General features: G+C 31.5%; 2 long non-coding RNA genes across 2 annotated transcripts; both read right to left on the reverse strand.

Moving 5' to 3' along the window:
- Window positions 1-1478: 1478 nt before the first annotated feature.
- On the reverse strand, window positions 1479-3547 carry LOC140173545 (uncharacterized). The gene is made up of 2 exons (XR_011862771.1): window positions 3041-3547; window positions 1479-1917 (listed from the first exon to the last, which is right to left on the reverse strand). It is a non-coding gene; the product is annotated as an uncharacterized lncRNA (long non-coding RNA).
- Window positions 3548-7860: 4313 nt separating this feature from the next.
- Window positions 7861-9535, reverse strand: LOC112757924 (uncharacterized). Its single transcript, XR_011862772.1, has 2 exons — window positions 8398-9535; window positions 7861-8306 (listed from the first exon to the last, which is right to left on the reverse strand). It is a non-coding gene; the product is annotated as an uncharacterized lncRNA (long non-coding RNA).
- Window positions 9536-19354: the final 9819 nt, after the last annotated feature.

A 19354-nucleotide genomic window follows, 5' to 3' on the forward strand; every position in this document is an offset into this window, starting at 1 on the left:
TGCCATCAGGGAAAGGAAGAAACAAAGCTAAAGAAATAAAAGGAAAAAAGGCTAAGGTGGCTAATGTATACATATAGATATATATAATGTGACACGTACGTCATTAATTACATCACCCATATGGCCTTATGTTATTTTATTCCTTCTCTTTTTTTTTTTTTGGTCAAGTGGATTGGACAACCCCCAATCTTAGGCATTACATCCATACACCTATGTATTACATACCCACACAACTCACTCACACACACTATATGGGAGTACACATAAATGGTTCTATATTCCTCCATGAGGACTTGAATCCAGTGCAGCTCTATGGGAGGCACACAAAGTAGCCATCTAACCGAAGCTTCGGCTGCATTTTATTCCTTCTCTTCACCGAACCAAAAGGGAAGAAACTAAGGGAAGGAAGTGACCGAAAAGAAAAAGAAAGAAAAAGCCCGTGGGCGAGGAAGAGAGAAAACGTGAAAACTTCCAAGTTTTCGACCCTGATTTTATGTATTTTAAGTGTTGGTATTATTTTTGTTTGATAAAAGTTAATAGTGACGTAGTTTTTTTTTTTTTAGTTCTACCAATTGGAGTTCTTAGAATCATAAATGATTTTTGATTTTTTTTTCTTTAGCAGGTCAGTTAGAAAATTTCTCTAAAATTTTTGTTTACCTGAATTTCGTACAAAGATAAAGGATTTGTCTTTAAAATATAAGTTTTCAATTCATGAATGCTCAAAAGTTTAATGAGTAATTGCAAATAATTTATGACTGTCTAGATTGGTTGGATGATGAATTTGTGTTGAATTTGTGACTGTGAGAATAATTAATTTTTATAAATATGTGTTTAATTTTCTAAATGTTTGAAAATGCTAAAGATTCTGATTTATAGCTAGTTGTGTTGACTGTGAATAAATCATGTGTATGTTTTGGTAAAATAATATAAAAATTGAGAATAATGTATAGAACGAGATAAGTTAAAGAATAATAAAAGTGAGGGAGCTGTTGATAAGAAAATTATGTTAGGGTTTAATACATTCAAAGTAATAAAATCCTAATGGAAGGGGGACAAGAAAAGAATGACATTAAGAAGAGGAATTTATTGGCATCAAGAGACACCGCGGAAACATAAAAGATAGATAAAGATTTTTTCGACTAGACCTCTAAAATACCTGTTCTTAGCAATCTAGGTCACTGGAAGGGATTCCCTGTTAGACCTTCAAAGAACTTGTCCTTGACAACCTAGATCAGAGGGATGAAAATTGAATCATTCAATCTTCTCCATGCAACAAGCGATACAAATCACTCACCTTACTTAATCACATAAAAAAACGTGCATAAAGCACTAAGGAAATTTTTATTCGTGTAAATATGTTTAAATAGACTCCAAACAAACTAGTTAAAAGATAAGATAAGATAACTAATTTAAATCAGATTTGATCTTATTGGATTAGATCATATTTGATTTAAATTTTAAAATCCTAAAAATATGATAACTAATTTAAATCAGATTTAATCTTATTAGATTAGATCAGATTTGATTTAAATTTAAAATCTCTAAAAATACTACTAAGCAAATCAAAAGTAGATCAAATCTTTCAACAAACTCTAACAACAAAACAAACCAAAATAAATGCCTAAAAATTCGAAAATTAATAATAAATTATGCCTCCCATTGAATTTGAAAAGCATTATTGAACTTCTTGTTGTCCTGACTTAGTCCAATGGGTCTTATGAATTGTCGTCCTTTCACCACTACTGTTTTTGAAACGAACTCTTGGTCTTCTTGATGTCCAAGACTGACATGGTATAATTCTTCTAGTATTCAGATCATTGAACATGACAAAATTACCATTCTACCCCTTAACTCCAAATAACGAAAATGCCCTCTTGATTTTTCCAAAATCAAGATTAAATTTTATACGATTCATAGCTGAAATAAAAGTTCCACAAATTCTAGGATCACAATTTGGAGAAGTTGAAATCCCATTTGATTGAGTTCATACATAAAAACAAAAGAGGAAACAAGGAACAAAAGAGGTATTAGAAGAACAGCAAAGAGGAGCTAAATTAGTGTGTAGAAAGAGATTAATTCGAAGATGAAAACAAAAAAGCACATTATAGCACCAAAACAAATAACTAGTTCGAGTTAAAATTTAGTTAACAAATGACTGGTTCATGTACCATTTTTCTTTAGGAATATGCTTTGCTTACTTTGACCAAAAGGCAGCTAAATCCATACATGTTTTAAATTTCAGGAAACAGGAATCTGTCACCATGTAACAAGAAACGAATAGAATGTATTATCTGAAACAATGCATCATGCCATTTTTTTTTATTTTCTTACTTTTCATATATTTAGAACTATTCATGTCTTCAACATGTCTGTCAGTATAATATTTGACTTTAGTAGTGGTCTTGTTCTTATACTTTTTTTTTGGGCCTTTCTGCTCAATTGCTTGCTTTCTCAGGATTTTTATTTTTTTCTCTGACAAAATGTCTAGTGATAATAAACTACAACATTTATTGAAGAAAAGAATGTATACTTTTAACCAATAGTAGGTAAGTCAGTTTGGACTAATCATGCTAATTCTAAAATCAGCCACCAATCAATATAAGAACATTTGCTTATGTTGTACTAAAAATATTGAATTATATTATTTGAAACCTTTGATTATTTTACTTATGATTAATTGCCAATTTTTATATTCATATAGATTTTTTTTAACCGGACTAAACTAATTCCACTATCCCGTTGAACCTTGATCATCCTAAAAGAGTTAAGGAATATATAGCAAGAAAGATTCCAATGCAACTCTCTTACCAACCTAACAAATGAACCAATATTTTCAACAACTCAAATATAAAGGCAACAAATTCGGATATAGATTATTTTTAAAAAAATAAAAAATGAACAATAAAATTCACTGCTGCAGCAAAATCTAATCCAATAAAGATGAGATAATCTAAGAAAATTTTGAATGCAAGTACCATCACAATCATATTAAATTATCGATAAGAACATAACTTGCGATTTGTGAAAAAGAGCAACGGACCTTTCAGTGGTGTCGTTGATCAGACCTCCTTTAGCGAATCTACTTTAAACAAATGACACCAGCAATCTTTATTTTTATTTCTTTTTCTACGGTGAACTAATGATAGAAGGAGAGATAGTGGAAATAGTGGGACTGCAGATAAAAATTGCATATTCTTCTCTGCTGCGATCGAAGGAAGTCAAGCACCGTTGTGCTCTCAGGAGTTTTGGGAGTGAGGTGAAATAGCTGAGGGCAAGAGAAGTTAGGGTGTTTTGGTTTTGCTATTTTTCATTCTTCTAATTGCTAACTAAAACGGCACCATATACTTGTATGGTTTTTTTCTTTCTTTTTTCTTTTTTTAAGATGTATAAAAATATAATTTAAATTAATTAAAACGACACCGTTTCTGCCCTTTTGTTTTCTAATATTTTTAGAAAATTAATTTTTATGTTTTTTGAATAATAAATTTAAGATAAAAAATAAAAATTTTGTAAATAATAAATTATTAATAAATAAAAAATAAAAATAAAAATAACAATTTTATAAGTTATTTAATTTTTTTAATATATAGAATAATAAAATTTGAATAAATTTAAGTATAATATTAAAATTATTACGTTGTTATTATATGTAACAATTAAGATAAAATTTTTATAAATATTTGTAAATTTATTTATTTTTTTAATTTTATTTAATTTGGAGTAAATGTAAAAATTTAAATTTAAAAAAATATTTTTTCGCATAATTTTAATTGCTATATTTTTTTATTTTATATTTAATATCTTAAATCATCATTAGTCATTATTCTTTCGAAATTCTTAATTTCTATTTTTATTATTTTTATTCTCCATACACATATCTATTATTATTTTTTTTATTAAGTGAAAAAATAAAAAAAGAATATTATATATACTCAGTAGAATAATGAATAAGACAATAAGAATATGAGTTATGTGTAAAGTAAAAAGAGCAAATGACCTTAATTTGTTCTTATTAAAAATTAAACTATAATTTTATATATTAATAGATATATAAATTTATTTAATTTTTATCTATTTATATTTATTATAATATTTTTAAAATTTAATAATGGTGCAACCAGCAGCATGATGAAGTTGGATTTAACTATATAAGTTAGGGGTATAAGATTTTATTGACATTATCTTTCAGACTGAAAGAGTAATAAGAAGCTAAGTTAAGAACATGCCAATTAAGTAATTAGCTAGACGATAATTATACAATACACAATAATAATAAATATTTTATTAGTTTATTTTTTTTAATGCATAGAATAAAATAATTTTAAAATTATTAATTATATAAAAGAGTATTATATTTGAATCTCACTTTGATGAAAAATTTACGTTGAGCTCATATTTTTATTAAGTATTATTATTATTTTTATTAAGTATTTTCAATATTATTATTATTATTGTTATTATTATTATTTATTTTGTCAAAAAAAATCAACTATTTATACATAATAATCTTATTATTGAGAGTACTTAAAAAGAGTACTAAAATATGTTGTTTTATATGTTATTTTTAATTTAATAAATAAAAATTAATTTTAAAAAATCTCATAATTAAATATTTTGTTAATTTTTTTTTAATGCATGGAATAAAATAAGTTTTTAATTTTTAAATTATTATTAATTATACAAAGTATTTTAATAAAACCATCAAATTTATTCGAATTATGCACGAGAGAAATGCATGTAAATCGAAACAAGTAAATTCGATTTACAAAACCATCAAATCGAATCAAATGATTTCGATTTAGGTTGGGAAATCTGTTACCTAAATCGAATTTACTAAATTCGATTTATTCACTTTTCAATCACATAATTCGAATTAACTCGTTTCGACTTTTATTCTGGAAATAGAATCAAATTGATTCGATTTACTACGTGTTTCGCTAAATTGAATTCATTCAATTCAATTTATATAAAAACGTGGTTTGAGACTTTGACGTTGTATTTTTTTATTTGGGACAATCAGGACATATTGAAATGCATTAGGTTTTGTTCATACCCTGGGTCGAGCTATCCGACCTGGGATGATTGACGACAAAGCGACCGACCTCTTTAGGTCAAGCGGACTGACTTCTTCTTAAAGAACTCGGCCGAGTCAACAAGAGAGCCCAATAAAGAGCCCGGGTAGAGGAACACGACTCAAATCCTAAGGCAGCCCAAACCTATAGAGACAAAGGCGGTTTCATTGAAGATACGCTGACCTCAACTCAAAGATAAAGATAAGATAAGATAACTAACTTATCTTATCCAAAAGGTCACATCTCACCATTATAAATACACTGGAGCACCCAGGTATAACTCTTACTCTGATTCTACATAAAAAACCTGTTAATACCCGTGCTAACTTAAGCATCGGAGTCTCTTGCAGGTACTCCCCACCCTCCGGTGACGAAGGATCAACAGTGCAACCAGTCCAACAAGTCGGACACGACAGCTCCGACCGTCTCCCACCAGCCAGACATGTCGGTACCGATCCGTACAGAGAATCTCAACCGAGATCGACCTCCAGTTTCAGGTAACCCTTGGAACAGGTTTATTAAGGTCATTTGCCCAAATAAAAAGGTAATGGTAAAAAGAAGAAAAAAAATTAACTGATAATTATATTTTTGACCAATTTTTAAAATGACAGTTATATTATTAAGAGATAATAATAATTATACATGTATAAAGAATAAAAAGAGAAAAGGATAGTGTATAATATGATGGGATGATATAATCAAAATATAAATGAATAATTTTTAAAAATAATAAAATTAAAGATAATTAAAGATATTTAAGATAAAATTGAAGTAATACATTTTTTATCTATTAGAATTATGGATGAAAATAAAAAATACTTTGTATATAAATTTTTAAATTTGCTTCTAATTAAATAGGATTGAGAAAATAAATAAATTTAATAACGTTTATAAGTAACTAATCTTAAAATAATATTAGTAAGTGTTTATATTGATTTAGTTACACATAATAACAATCTTATTTTTTTAATCTTATTTTTTAATTTAAATTTATTTATTTTAAAGATTTTACATGTTAAATAATTTAATATATTTTATCTTTTTCATAATTTATTTATAATTATTAATATTAAATTTATAAATTTAAAAATAAAAATATAAAATTAATTTCTTAAACTCAATAGAAAAAGTGGCTGAATAGGCACGATAGTGCTGGATGAGCCGCTAATTAAAGTAATGACGGAATGAAGACTAACGTTTTTCCTCACAAATTAATAACAACATAAAATAAACAAGTAAAGTCTATCAGTTATTAAGTGGTCACTATTTTCTCACTAAATAAGCTTTGGATTAGTGACTCAATTGCGACAAGTTACTTCTAAAACTTTTCGCGATTGGCTTTGGAGTTGTTATAACTCTTCGACGGATTTTCAACGAGATTAGCAAGTAATTTGCTACAAAATAGGTAGGATATAGCTTCTGCTTTGCGACAAGATTGCAGTTGTCAAGTCGCTCGCTAAATTAAACTTGCGACAACTTAGACAAATGTATTTCGCCTGCTAATCAGCGACTTGAAATCAGCGAACGAAGTATGTCAATTGTTAAACGGTCACAAATTTTTCACTACTTAGGTCCTAGGCGCTCAATATCCGTATTTCTACTTTAGCGACTAATTAGCAAGGATCACTTTCCTAGCTAAATGATTTATCTGTTGCGACGGCTATTTTCTGTCGCTACCCTAATTTTGAATTTTACAATATTATGCGACAAATTAACGAAAAACTAGTTGCTCGCTAAAAATAAAAATTTGGTGACAAATTAGCTACAAAATTGTCCATCGCAAAATGCATTTCAAGTCTTTGTGACGGATTAGCTAGGAATATTTTTTCTCACTAATTACCCTTTTCACACAAAGTTTATTTAGCGACGAACTAGTGTGTGAGTTGATTCTCACTAATTATATATCAAACACTTGCAACGGAATAGTGATAATAATATCCCTCACTACTTTACTTTTATTTGATTGAATCCCTAAGTGACTGATTTGCTAGAACATTGTCACTCGCTAATTAATTTGTGACAACTTAGCGAGAAAATTTTCCTCGCTCATTTTGTAGCTATAAAAGTCAATTTGCGAGTAACAGACTTACTCGTAAATCTCTGGCTAATCAGTGGCTTTTTCTCAAGTTCGGATATTTTGTGACCGCTTATTGTTTTTGTCGGTAATGCGTCACTAATTCCTCGCAAGTTAGTGACGGATTAGTGACAAAAAATATTTCTCGCAAAAAATCGTCACTAATTTGTCAAATTCTTGTATTGCATGGGACGCAGGAGGCCAAACGCGGGAGTGTTTTTTGTAGATAAAAAATCGACGGGTCTTTCGTCGATTTTAGTTAAAATAAAAATCAACACTGCAGTCATCTATTTTATATAATAAATCTATACTGCTTATCCAACTTAAAAAAGAGATCTCTATCGTTTAAATTTATCGACGACAAAAGTTATCAATATTTTAATTATTAAAATAAACAACTAGTCCATCGATTTAAAAAAAAATTTCAGCCACCCTTTTGTCAGTAATGTGACGATAGTATTGAAATGTTAGCTAGAAAGTTACCAAAATGATAGACGACATCGTCGTCGATTTTAATATTTTATTTCTAATTGTCTATTTTTCATTTTATCAATGAAAAGCTATCGAAAAATATTGACAAAAAATTTGACCGTCAATTTTTGGCATCGATAATTACACTATTTCTCGTAGAAAATTTCTATAATCGAAAAGCTCTCAGTTTAATCTTTGTTAATCCAGAAAAGAAATCTATATAAAATTTACACAAACTAAAAATGTTCAAGTACAAAAATATATACCAGAGATATAATTATTCAAGTAAGTATTTTATCAAGTTAAATTAAAAAAAAAAGTAATATATGACAAGAAATAAAAAGTTTCCAGAGGGCTAATATTATTAGATTTCCCATCTAGATACCCTTTTGTCCTTAGTCCTTGTTTCTATACATTGCCCACTAATGGAGGCAATTAACCAAAACAACAAACAATATAGTCCCTTTTTCTTTTCAATTTTCATTTGTGTCTAAATTTGAAAATCAAAAAGAGGAAAAATAAGGATACATATAATAAGAAAGAAAGAAAGAAAAACAATGGAGATAGGCAATGGAGATATGGGAATAGTGAAGGCCAAACACACATATATACCTGTAACTGACTTTTGACGTGTGCTAGAGTTAGATCCTTAACATTCATTAACTCTAAAACTGACTTTGGTGTTGCCCCTGCAATAATATAATGTTGACATCACAAACCCCAAAAAATATATATCAATTAGAATTAGACGTAACCTCAAAAAATGAAATTATTACTTACTTTCATGGCCACCAAGGAGTTGAACAGCATGAGCAAAATGGGCATGGAGGGTTGTTGTCCATCTCATCCTAGGTGCTCTCACGCTCCTCTTGACTCCATTAATGACCCTGGAGCTTCTCTTGAACTTGCGACCATAGATTTCAGGTTGGAAATGGTGGTGATTATTGAAGCTTCTAGAAAGTCCTTGATGATGATAATGGTAGTTATTCAAATCTAAGGTCAATGTAGGTTCATGATGAAGAAGGTTGAGGTTGTTGTTGTTGTTTTCATGGCTTAAGTCACTTGCACTTCCACAACTACTACCACCTGAATCTGAAGTAGTTGAACTAGTACTTATATCATTGTAAAGAATTTTCTTCCTACTACTTAATTAGGAACATGTTCATGTTCATGTTCATGTTGTTGTTGTTGAGGTTGTTGTTTTCGGAATCTGAAACACCAACACATGGAGGGCTTATGTTTAAGGACAAATCTGGTCCTTGAAATTTAGGGGTTGATGATGCTAGTAAGGTTTGCATTATTGATGGAAGAGAATTTGTCAACATGAAGAATAATTCAAGATGCTAATAGATTTATAGATAGAAAAAAAGAGAGAATAATAGAGAGAAAGATCTACTTGCTAGGTTTGTTAGAGAACTAATAAGTGTATATATGAAGTGGTAATTATATACATAGATATAAATTAAACAACAGAAATTAAAAGAGGGAAAAAAAGGGGATGAGTGAGAGAGAGAGAGAGAGTAGTTAATTAATTAATTAATAGGAATAAAAAAAAGTAAAAATGATGGTGAAGTAAATATAGTAAGAATGGTTGAAAGTTGAATTGATTATATGATGATGAGTGAATGATGATTTGCATTGGTTTTGGAGAGAAAAAGATAGGCTTTTTAAGGATTCAAGTGAGTCTACATATATAGGGTTGAAACTTAAAAGAAAGAAAGAAGTGCATAAATGAATTAAGGAAAGCATGTTAATAAAGAGGAAGAGAAGTAGTAGTGAAAAAGGGTAGTGAGTTTTTTTGTGGAAAGTGAGGGATTAGTGTTGAAAGTAGCATGTATGAATGCAGAGATAGAGAAAGAAGAAAGAGAAAGAGAAAGAGAAAGAGAAAGATCATGGAGTGAGAGAAAAGGAGAGGCTCTTGCCTTAAGGTCCATTTTCCCTTATCTGTAATATAGTACAATGTTAGGGGCAGTAATGTTAGGGACAACAATTTTTGTGATTTGTAATTATTAAATAATTATTAAGATGATTTTAATGATGTGAGATTTCATCTAATAACTCATATTTTTTTTGCTGGTTACATATTAGTTAGAATTTAATAAAATTGCTGATCCATAAACTTTTCCTATAGTACACTGCAGGTGTAATTTAATTCCGAGATTTTTTGTTTCATACTTCTAGATTTAGTAGTAGTAGTAAACTAGAGTACCCCTTCTCAGAAAAAAACAAATTATTATATATTGTGTAATATATAAGAAAATAATTTCTCAAAATCACAATAAATTAATCTCTTATTGAAAGTAATTTGTCCTTTATTACTGTTTCTTTCTTTTTTTATAACATAAAAATATATCAATTTTTTCGGTGTAAGGCTAAAAATGAGCTGATTTGAGTTGAGTTAGATCAAGTTTAAGTTCGACTTATGAAAATTGAGTTTGACTCACAACTCAATTCATTAATAATCGAGTCTATTTCTTAAGTTCAAGTTTAGCTCACCAAAAAAGTTTATGAGCCGACTCAAACTCACGAGTTGGTTTAAATAATAAGAACATAACCTATAATCTATTTCAATAAATTATAACTTATATATATTAAAAAATATTAATTTTATATATTGCGTATCTATTAATTATGAATTTTTTATTTATGTCCTACATTAAAATCATATAAAAAATAATTATAAAATTTTAAATAAAAATATTAATATATACAAAATTATATATTACTACTTTATATATATATATATATATATATATATATATATATATATATAATATTAAAAGTATAAACTAAACGTATATTTACAAGCAATTTGATGGTACATGGAATTTTGAAACTCCACTACCGGTGAAACGGTTTTTAGAATATATATATATATAATCGAGCCAGTTTATGAACTAATGAATTGAATTTATTTAATCTTAAGTTTGACTTATTTAATTTATGAGCTCAATTTTAAGTTTAAATTTGGCTCACGAGCTCAACTTATTGAACTATTAACTAGTCAAGTTCGAACTGACTCATTATTATTATTGTTTATAAAATTATTATTTTAAAATCTTAATAAACAATTTTATCCTCATGTTTTTCTTAAGGAATAAAATTGGGAATTTATTCCAAATTTAACATTTATATCAAGGAGTGCATATAGATGATGAAAAAAGAAAATTTGAGATCTAAAATTTTGTATTATCTTATATATAACATTTCACACATCTTATTTAATTTAATTTGACTCATACTAATTGAGATCTAGTATATAAAATAGTTACCAAGTGATTAGGATAGAAAAAAAAGTTGACCTTATTAATTTTAATTATTTAAGACGAGCGATTAATTTAATTTATTTTTATTTTACTAATTTTATTGAAAGTACAAGAAAATTTAATATTATAATTTTGAGTGCATTAAACTGAAAAATGAGAGTGCAGCTAGCTAACAGAAAGATATAAATGGTTGCTGCAAGAATTATGGTTGGAATTGGAGAATAAAGCCAAAAAGGGTACTATTCAATGGAATATTGGGATGAGAATTGAGTTTCTATGGTTTAATGTTGATAGATTGTGATTCATTAAAATTCCCTGCCCTCTTTTTGTTCCTATTCTTCTCCTTTTTAAAAAAATTTAATTAATTAAATATATTTTTCTTATATTGGAATATTCTCTCCATTTGTATTTATGAAGGAGGATTGAGTGGCAGGGCCAAAATATCCCTGTTCTAAACCCTGATCATGACCCTCACCCTCTCCATTGATCACACTTCATCAAGCTTCTCTTAAACATATAGCTCTGGAATACCTTGACCAATGTCCATTTTAGTACATAACCAGCAAGGACTGTGCCTATATATATAGCCATCAAATATAGTTTTTGTTTTAAATAATTATTTATGTATTTTTGTTATAGACATAAATTTTTGAATAGTAATTACATAATAAGAGGTCAGAATTTTTATGACCAAATAATATAGTATTCTAACAAATAAATTTTAATATATAAGATAAATAAAAATAAAAAATAGTTATACATGTAAAGTTTATGTAAATTTATAAATAGATTTTGTGAGAGAATATATTAAAAATATAATTATTTATATATCTCTTTCAATTAATTTAAATTTTTTGAATAAGCGATTTTATGATAATATTTTAAAAAAAATTGATGATAATTTTGTTTTAAGTACTAGAATTTTTTGGTAAAAGAAAAAATTTTGCAGTAACCTCACGAAGGAATGTAGTATTTTCCAACGTCATCACAATTAAGAGATATAGTACCATTCTTCTAGAAATAGTAATATGGAGGGTTAAGTATGATTTTGGTCCCTAACGTAGGGGCTGAAAATTTATTTCGTTCCTCGTCTTTTTTTCGCTCCAAAATGGTCCCCAAAGTTTCAGTTTATTGTAAAATGGTCCTTCGGACAAAAATACCCCTCCTCCCCTCCCCTCCCCTCTTCTTCCTCAACCAGAAACAGAAGCAGAATCGCAAATGCAGGCAGAGGAGGAGCAGCGGCGTGGAGCGGCGGCGGCGTTGAGCGGCGGCGGCGTGGAGCTGTTGCGACGGCGACCTTCCCTCTTCCCCCTTTCCTCTCTTCCCGAAACAACACCCCCCTCCCGCTTCTCTTTCTCCCCCCTCCCCCAGTCTCGGCAGCGCTGTGTTTTCTCCCACCACCACCATCAGAACCCACCACCTCCACCACATTATCATCATGGTCATCATCATCATCATCATCATCATCAGAAGAACAGCAGCTAAACCACCAGAACAAAACCACCACTAACACCAGAACCTACCACCACCACATTATCATCATCATCATCATCATCAGAAATCTACAACAATATTCCACAACAAATTTCAACAACAACAATAATCCACAACAAATTTTAAAAAAAATCCAAAAATTTCACAAACAAATCAAGTTCACAGAAGAAGAAGAAAGAAGAAGAAGAAGAATTGGTGGTGCGGTGGTGAGGCAGATGGTGGAGGTGCGGCAGGGGCGATGGTGCGGTGGAAGAAGAAGAAGAAGAAGAAGAAGAAGAAGAAGAAGAAGAAGAAGAAGAAGAAGAAGGTGGTGGCGGCGCGGTGCGGTGCGGCGGTGGGTGCGGCGGCGGGAAGAAGAAGAAGAAGAAGAAGAAGAAGAAGAAGAAGTGGCGGGCGGGGGCGGCGGTGCGGCGGCGATGCGGCGGCATGGATCCCCTTTCTCTCCCCCCTCCACCCTCCCCCTCCCCTCCCTTTTCTCCCCACCCACCCCGCTTCTGTATCCCCCCTTTCTTTCTTTTTTTTCTTTATTTATTTATTTATTTTATATTTATTTTATTTTATAATTTTTTAATAAAGGGTAATTTGGTAATAAAAAAATATAATTGGTAAAAAGGACGATTTTAAAATAAACTGAAACTTTGGGGACCATTTTGGAGCGAAAAAAAGGCGAGGGACGAAATAAATTTTCAGCCCCTACGTTGGGGACCAAAATCATACTTAATCTTGTTCTAATTTTATTTACAGTTTTGTTAATGACTAGCAGTAACAAGAAAAGACAAATTTTCATTTTTTCTCCCCGAAATTTCCAAATCTTTTTTTGCTGTATAGTATATACTATTTCTTAAACTGGCCTTGCGACTCTAACGGGTATACTGTTGTTAGAGATGTTTGTAGTGCGGTTTGGTTCGGTTTTTAAGGAAAAAATTATTCGATTTGATCATCTAATTAAGCTGCGGTTCGGTTTGGTTCGGCTTTTTATCAAGGCCATCTGAACTAAATCAAACTAATTAAAATCGGTTTGGTTTGGTTCGGCTTGTTCGGTTTTTCTATCAATTCAAAAAAATTACTAATATACTATTATGCAAAGTCATAACATTGAAATCGACAAACAAAAATATACAATAGCTAACAAAGTCTTGATCTAATGAAATTTAACGACAACAGAATTCAAATACAACAATTAAAGAAGTTGAATAGTTCAACAGTCAACACAATTGAAAATAAAAATAAATTGTCATTAAACTGATAGCAAAGTTATGGTGTCTTCTCCAACAAAATAGCTAAACTTCTTAATGCAAACCAACCTGAAATAAAAAAAAAAACAATAAATCAATAACCAGCATCCATCAATAAACTGAACAATAAATCAATAACTAGCATCCAGCAATAATTTAATAACCAGTAATACCAAATTACCAACAATAAAATGAACCATTAAAATAGAAACCAGCAAGACAGCAAGCACGAGATTTTCAATATAATGAACCATTAAACAACAATAAAATGAACCACTAAATAGCAACCAGCAAGGCAGCAAGCAGGACATTTTCAATATAATGAACCATTAAACAATAATAAAATGAACCACTAAATAGCAACCAGCAAGGCAGCAAGCAGGACATTTCCAATATAATGAACCATTAAACAACAATAAAATGAACCATTAAACAGCAAACCAGCAACAGCAAGTAGCAACAAATCAACAATGCATTTGTCTGTAAGTATTAACGTGGAAAAAAAGGCTATAAATCAACAAAACTTAACAACAAATCAACAAATCAACAGCAAGTAACGACAAATCAACACTAATAAGAAAATCCAAATAGCAGGTATAAATGATAAAAGGCTATAAAAGCAAGACATTTCCAATATAAAATTTAAAAAATTTCAACTTTGCACAACCACCCCTTATATGTTTAAATAAAACTTATATGAACAGAATTACCAGTAAACAACAAATGGTACATTACCTGAATCGGTGGCTCGGGCTCCATATTGACTTGGGAGGAAGGCTGAGTGGGAGACTAGGAGGTGCTGGGTTGAACTGATGATCGTGGCCAGAACCCAGAAACGCTGCTGGGTGGTGGAGTCTCAACGGCGACGGTGTGGTGCTGTGCTGCCGTGTCGAGTCAGTGGGTGGCGTGCTGGCCTGATGTGCGACGGGCCGACGGCTTCGTGTTGGACTGTTGGGATCTCTGCTCTGTCCGCGTCTCCGCGAAGAGGAAGGCTTCGTGTTGGCCTGATGTGCGACGGGCCGAAGGCTTCGCGGTGGTGGGTGCCGCAGGCAGGTGTGGCTGGGGTGCGCAGGTGTGAAGATTTGGAGAAGAGAGAGCGATGAGTACTGAGCTAGGTTAGGGATTGGAGATTTGGGGGTTAAGGTTAGACGCTCACAACCTCACACTCGCGCACAGTTTCGTTTGGGGTGGGGGGTGGGGTTAGTAATGTTTAGGGTTTTTTTGCTAACTAGTTCGGTTCGATTTGGTTAGAGTTTTCAAATTCAAAACCAAAAACTGAATCGAACCGTACAAAAACAGCAAAATAAGATTTTTTTCATTTTCAATTTTTAGTTTTTTCGATTCGGTTCGTCGGTTTAGTTCGGTCCGAATTGATTTTGAACACCCCTAACTGTTGTGTTTATCTAACCGCTTTTCTATTTTTCTATTTTAGCGACAATAATATTACTATATTATTAGGGCCGTTTTAATATAATTTTAATTTTTGTAATGTAAGAGACAAAAAAATTTTATGTGTTCTTAAGGTGATTAGGATTACCTCTCCTAATAATAGAATACAAACACGATATTATGATAAATTTATTTGTTTTGCTTGGTATCTACAGGATTTAAAGTATTTGAAAAGAGACTTTAATATTCAAATTAAAAGAGTCTTTCAAGTGAAATAATAGTAATATATATAAATGTATGTGAATGCGATAACTGTACTTAAAAAACTAACAATAATAGTTTCTCTATTTATATTATTTGCCTCGCAAAAAATGTGATGGATTTAATTAATTATTTTTTATATTTTAAAAAAATTAAATAAGATAAAATAAAATATGCTAATTTTTCAGGTATAATTTTTACACTTATAATATTACACACATTCAAATTAACAGATTTTTCTAACTTCAAAATTGGAATCTCTTATATTTCGACTCAATAAAAGTGTTGTTCTAAACTTTCTTTTTTACAAATCTAACTGTTAAAGATTTGAAATAAAAAGAAGAAAAAATTTAATATATATATATATATTTGAATCAAAATAGTTGAGACGACAAATAATGAATAAAAATATTAATTATTTTTATTGTGATAAGTATGAATGGATGGATGTCCATTTAATATACTGTGACTTTTTTTACAATATTGGGCAGTCAACGTTTTTAATAAAAAAAGTTTAGTTCTTTAAAAAAGACTAAATTTTATGAAGATTAAAAAGAAATATTTTGTACAAGTATGAATAGAAGTCTGAGATGTATGACACAATAAAAATAATTATTTCTCTTTTTTTACGAACACTTCTCTTTTCTCTCTCTATCTATACATACTTTAACATATAACATTAGTAAATATATTAGTCATCTTTATTATATTGAAATAATAATTGTGGTAAATATTAATACTAGAGTCTTCTATTTATACATCTTTATTTTATATTTAGTATATCTTTTATTTATTTCACAACACGTTATTAGCACGAGACTCTGATCAAATTTCAGGAAGACTCAGGTAACAAATTTTCATTATGTCGAAGCTCTCTCATCTTGAATTTAATGCTCTTGATACATCTGAAAATAATTATTTATCATGGATATTAGATGCTAAAATCCATCTTGATTCAATGGATCTTGGAGATACCATTAAGGCTGAAAATAATGCATCCCAAAAGGATAAAGCCAAAGTCATGATTTTTCTTCGTCGTCATCTTGACGAATGATTGAAAAATGAATATCTCACATTAAAAGATCCTGTAGATCTTTGGAAAGACCTTGAAGAAAGGTATAATCATCAAAAGACGGTAATACTTCCTCAAGCCCGATATGAATGGACGCAGTTGTGTCTACATGATTTTAAATCCATAAATGAATATAATTCGGCAATGTTTCGAATCACCTCACGAATGAAATTATGTGGAAAAAAATATCTGATAATGATATGTTAGAGAAAACTTTTTCGACCTTCCATACCTCGAATGTGCTCCTGCAATAGTAGTATCAAGAAAAAGGATTTAAAAAATATTCTGAGTTAATTTCTTGCATTCTTGTTGCTGAACGCAACAATGAGTTGCTCTTAAAGAATCACGAAGTGCGCCCAGCTGGCGCCGTCCCATTTTCCGAAGTAAATGCGATAAATCATTACCCCAAAAGAGGTAAATGGCAAGGTTTTGGCAACAACAAAAATTATGGAAGGAAAAGGAATTATGTTCAAAAGAGAGGATCTCACCAGAAGTGGGATAAAGAAAGAAATATTGGGCAAAATAAATTAACAAAGGATAAGTGTTTCCGTTGTGGTGGAAAGGGCCATTAGTCGCGTACCTGTCGTATTTGGTAGCAGATTGGAGGTTTGGAATGCTTAGATTGGTGCAAAAACATAGCAAAAATTTTCTTTGAGAAACAGAACACCATCCACGCGTGCGCGCACATGACGCGTACGCGCCCCTGAGCATTTTTCGACCGCCCACGCGGACGCGCACTGTACGCGTACGCGTGGATGCAAAAATTCTACCCCAGCCAAAAACCCGAGAGTTAGGCCTGCGCTGTGCGAACACTGGGCCAAAGGCACAAGTCTATGCACGCGTGCCCGCACCTGGCGCGTACGCGCACACGATCTTAAGTTCGCAATGCACGCGCACGCACGCTGTGCGCGTGCGCGTCGATTGCACAATCTGCACCCCCGGTACTTTTACCCGAGAGTTGTGCCACTTTTGGGCCAACATTATAACTCTCGCCTAACTCGACGCACGCGTGCGCACACTTGGCGCGTACGCGTCCTTCGACCAATATACCCATCGACGCGTAAACATGCATGACGCGTACGCGTCGGTAAAAAAAGAGTTTTTTTTCTCCCATTCCATTTTCTTTTGCTTATCACATTCGCATACTTCTACTCTTCCCATTTTCATTTAGTTTTTGTAGCATGTTTTCGTTTTTTTTTAAGTCATTTTAATAATGGTGTTACATCTTCCTACTCAATTGTTGAGGATTCCTTGTATTATTTTGGTGCCTCTTGACTTGTTTCATATTGTTGGGTGATGTTTCTCTTCAAATCAATGCTCAATCTTTTAGGCACTTATGTTCTTTGTGCATTGATATGACCATATATTGTCTTTCATGGCCCACTCTCTCTTGTTCGAACTTGATGCTCTTCATGCTTTGACCGTACTCTTGCATCAAGTATCATTGATATGCCATTTTCTCTTATTGTTTCCTCCTCTACATGTTGTAGCTACCATGTAGTAGAGAACCAAACTCCTACTTGGCATTAACCCCCGCCTATGTTCTATTTGCTTTGATATCTTTGTTATAGGCCTAATATTCCTTTCCTTCTCTTTCCTTTTAGGTTGGCCACCAGAAAGGGAAAAAGGAAAAGTTTCTAAATGGGGCAACAAACAAGTTATCCGCACAACCTTTTGAAGGAGCTCATCAATTATAGCAACCCATCCACCTTGCTCTTCTTTGCATGCACCGAGGACGGTGCAATCTTCAAGTGTGGGGAGGTCGTTTGACCGATCTCCGTGGGTAACAATTTCCTTGTCCAACACCAGTTCTTAGTCTCTTTGTTAGATTAGTTATTGCATTGCATGATAAGTTGCATGTTAGTTAGAATTTGTACATATTTTTACCACTTCTCTCCTATTAGGACTAATTGGTTAGGGTGATGATTTCTTTCCCAAGAAACCGTTTTAGGGCACCCTACCAATTTGAAAAATTTTTGTTGAACTTGCTTGAAAGAATGTATTTTGGAACATGGTTTTTGAGCTAAGAATACAAGCAAGTGAGATTTGAGCCTAATGGTGTGGTTACATCTTATAACCACTTATTTTTCCTTCTTGTGTGCATTACTCTCTTCCTATGATTGTAATCTTTGCTTTGTTTGAGTCTATATGTCCATTATTATTTGTATTCATGCATTTATATGATTGAGGCCATCATTTCATTAGCTCACTTACCCAAATGGCCTTACCTTATATCTTCCCTTGTTAGCCAAATTTTGAGCCTACGCTTAACCCACTTGTTCTTTAATTTAGCACATTACAAGCCTTAAAGGGGAAAACAATGAATGTCTTTTATTTGGATCTTTGATTGGCTTAGGCTAGTGAGTGTGAGTGTCATTCAAGAGTGGGAAAACTTTGGGACATTGGTTGGGATAAAAGGGTGTTTGTGTTTTGTATTTTTATATTGGGGAATTGGGTACATACTCATGTATTGATTAAATGTATAGATCTTATGCATTGATATTCTTGTATATAGTTTGAAAGAAAAAGAAAAATGAAAAGAAAAAGAAATAAAAGTGAAAAAGAAAAAAATAAAAGAAAAGAAAAAATGTATGTAGAAAAAAGAAAGAAAAAGAAAAGCAATAAAGGGGACAAAATGCCCCAAAGTAAAGCTCAAATAAAAGTCAATGCATATGTGTTGTGAAATGAAAAGAGAATGCATGAGTATATGGAAAAGTGAAGAATGGGTAGTTAGGTTAGAACTTAATTGTATAGGATGTCATAGGTTAGGTGGGAAGTCTAAGCCTATCAAAGATTCAAACTTCAAGCTCACTTGACCAAATATGTATCCCACCTTAACCCTAGCCCCATTACAACCTAAAGAAAAGACCTCATGATAATTGTATGCATGCATGAAATAATTGTTGATTGTTAGATGAAAAACAAATTTTGGAAAGCATGATTAGGGGAGAATTGAGAGAATCGACCCGACACACTTGAGCGACTAGAGTGCAAACACTTCCGGTGAGGGTTCGATGCTC

The sequence above is a fragment of the Arachis hypogaea genome, chromosome 6 (assembly GCF_003086295.3).
Source record: "Arachis hypogaea cultivar Tifrunner chromosome 6, arahy.Tifrunner.gnm2.J5K5, whole genome shotgun sequence".
In the NCBI taxonomy this organism is placed as follows: Eukaryota; Viridiplantae; Streptophyta; class Magnoliopsida; order Fabales; family Fabaceae; genus Arachis; species Arachis hypogaea.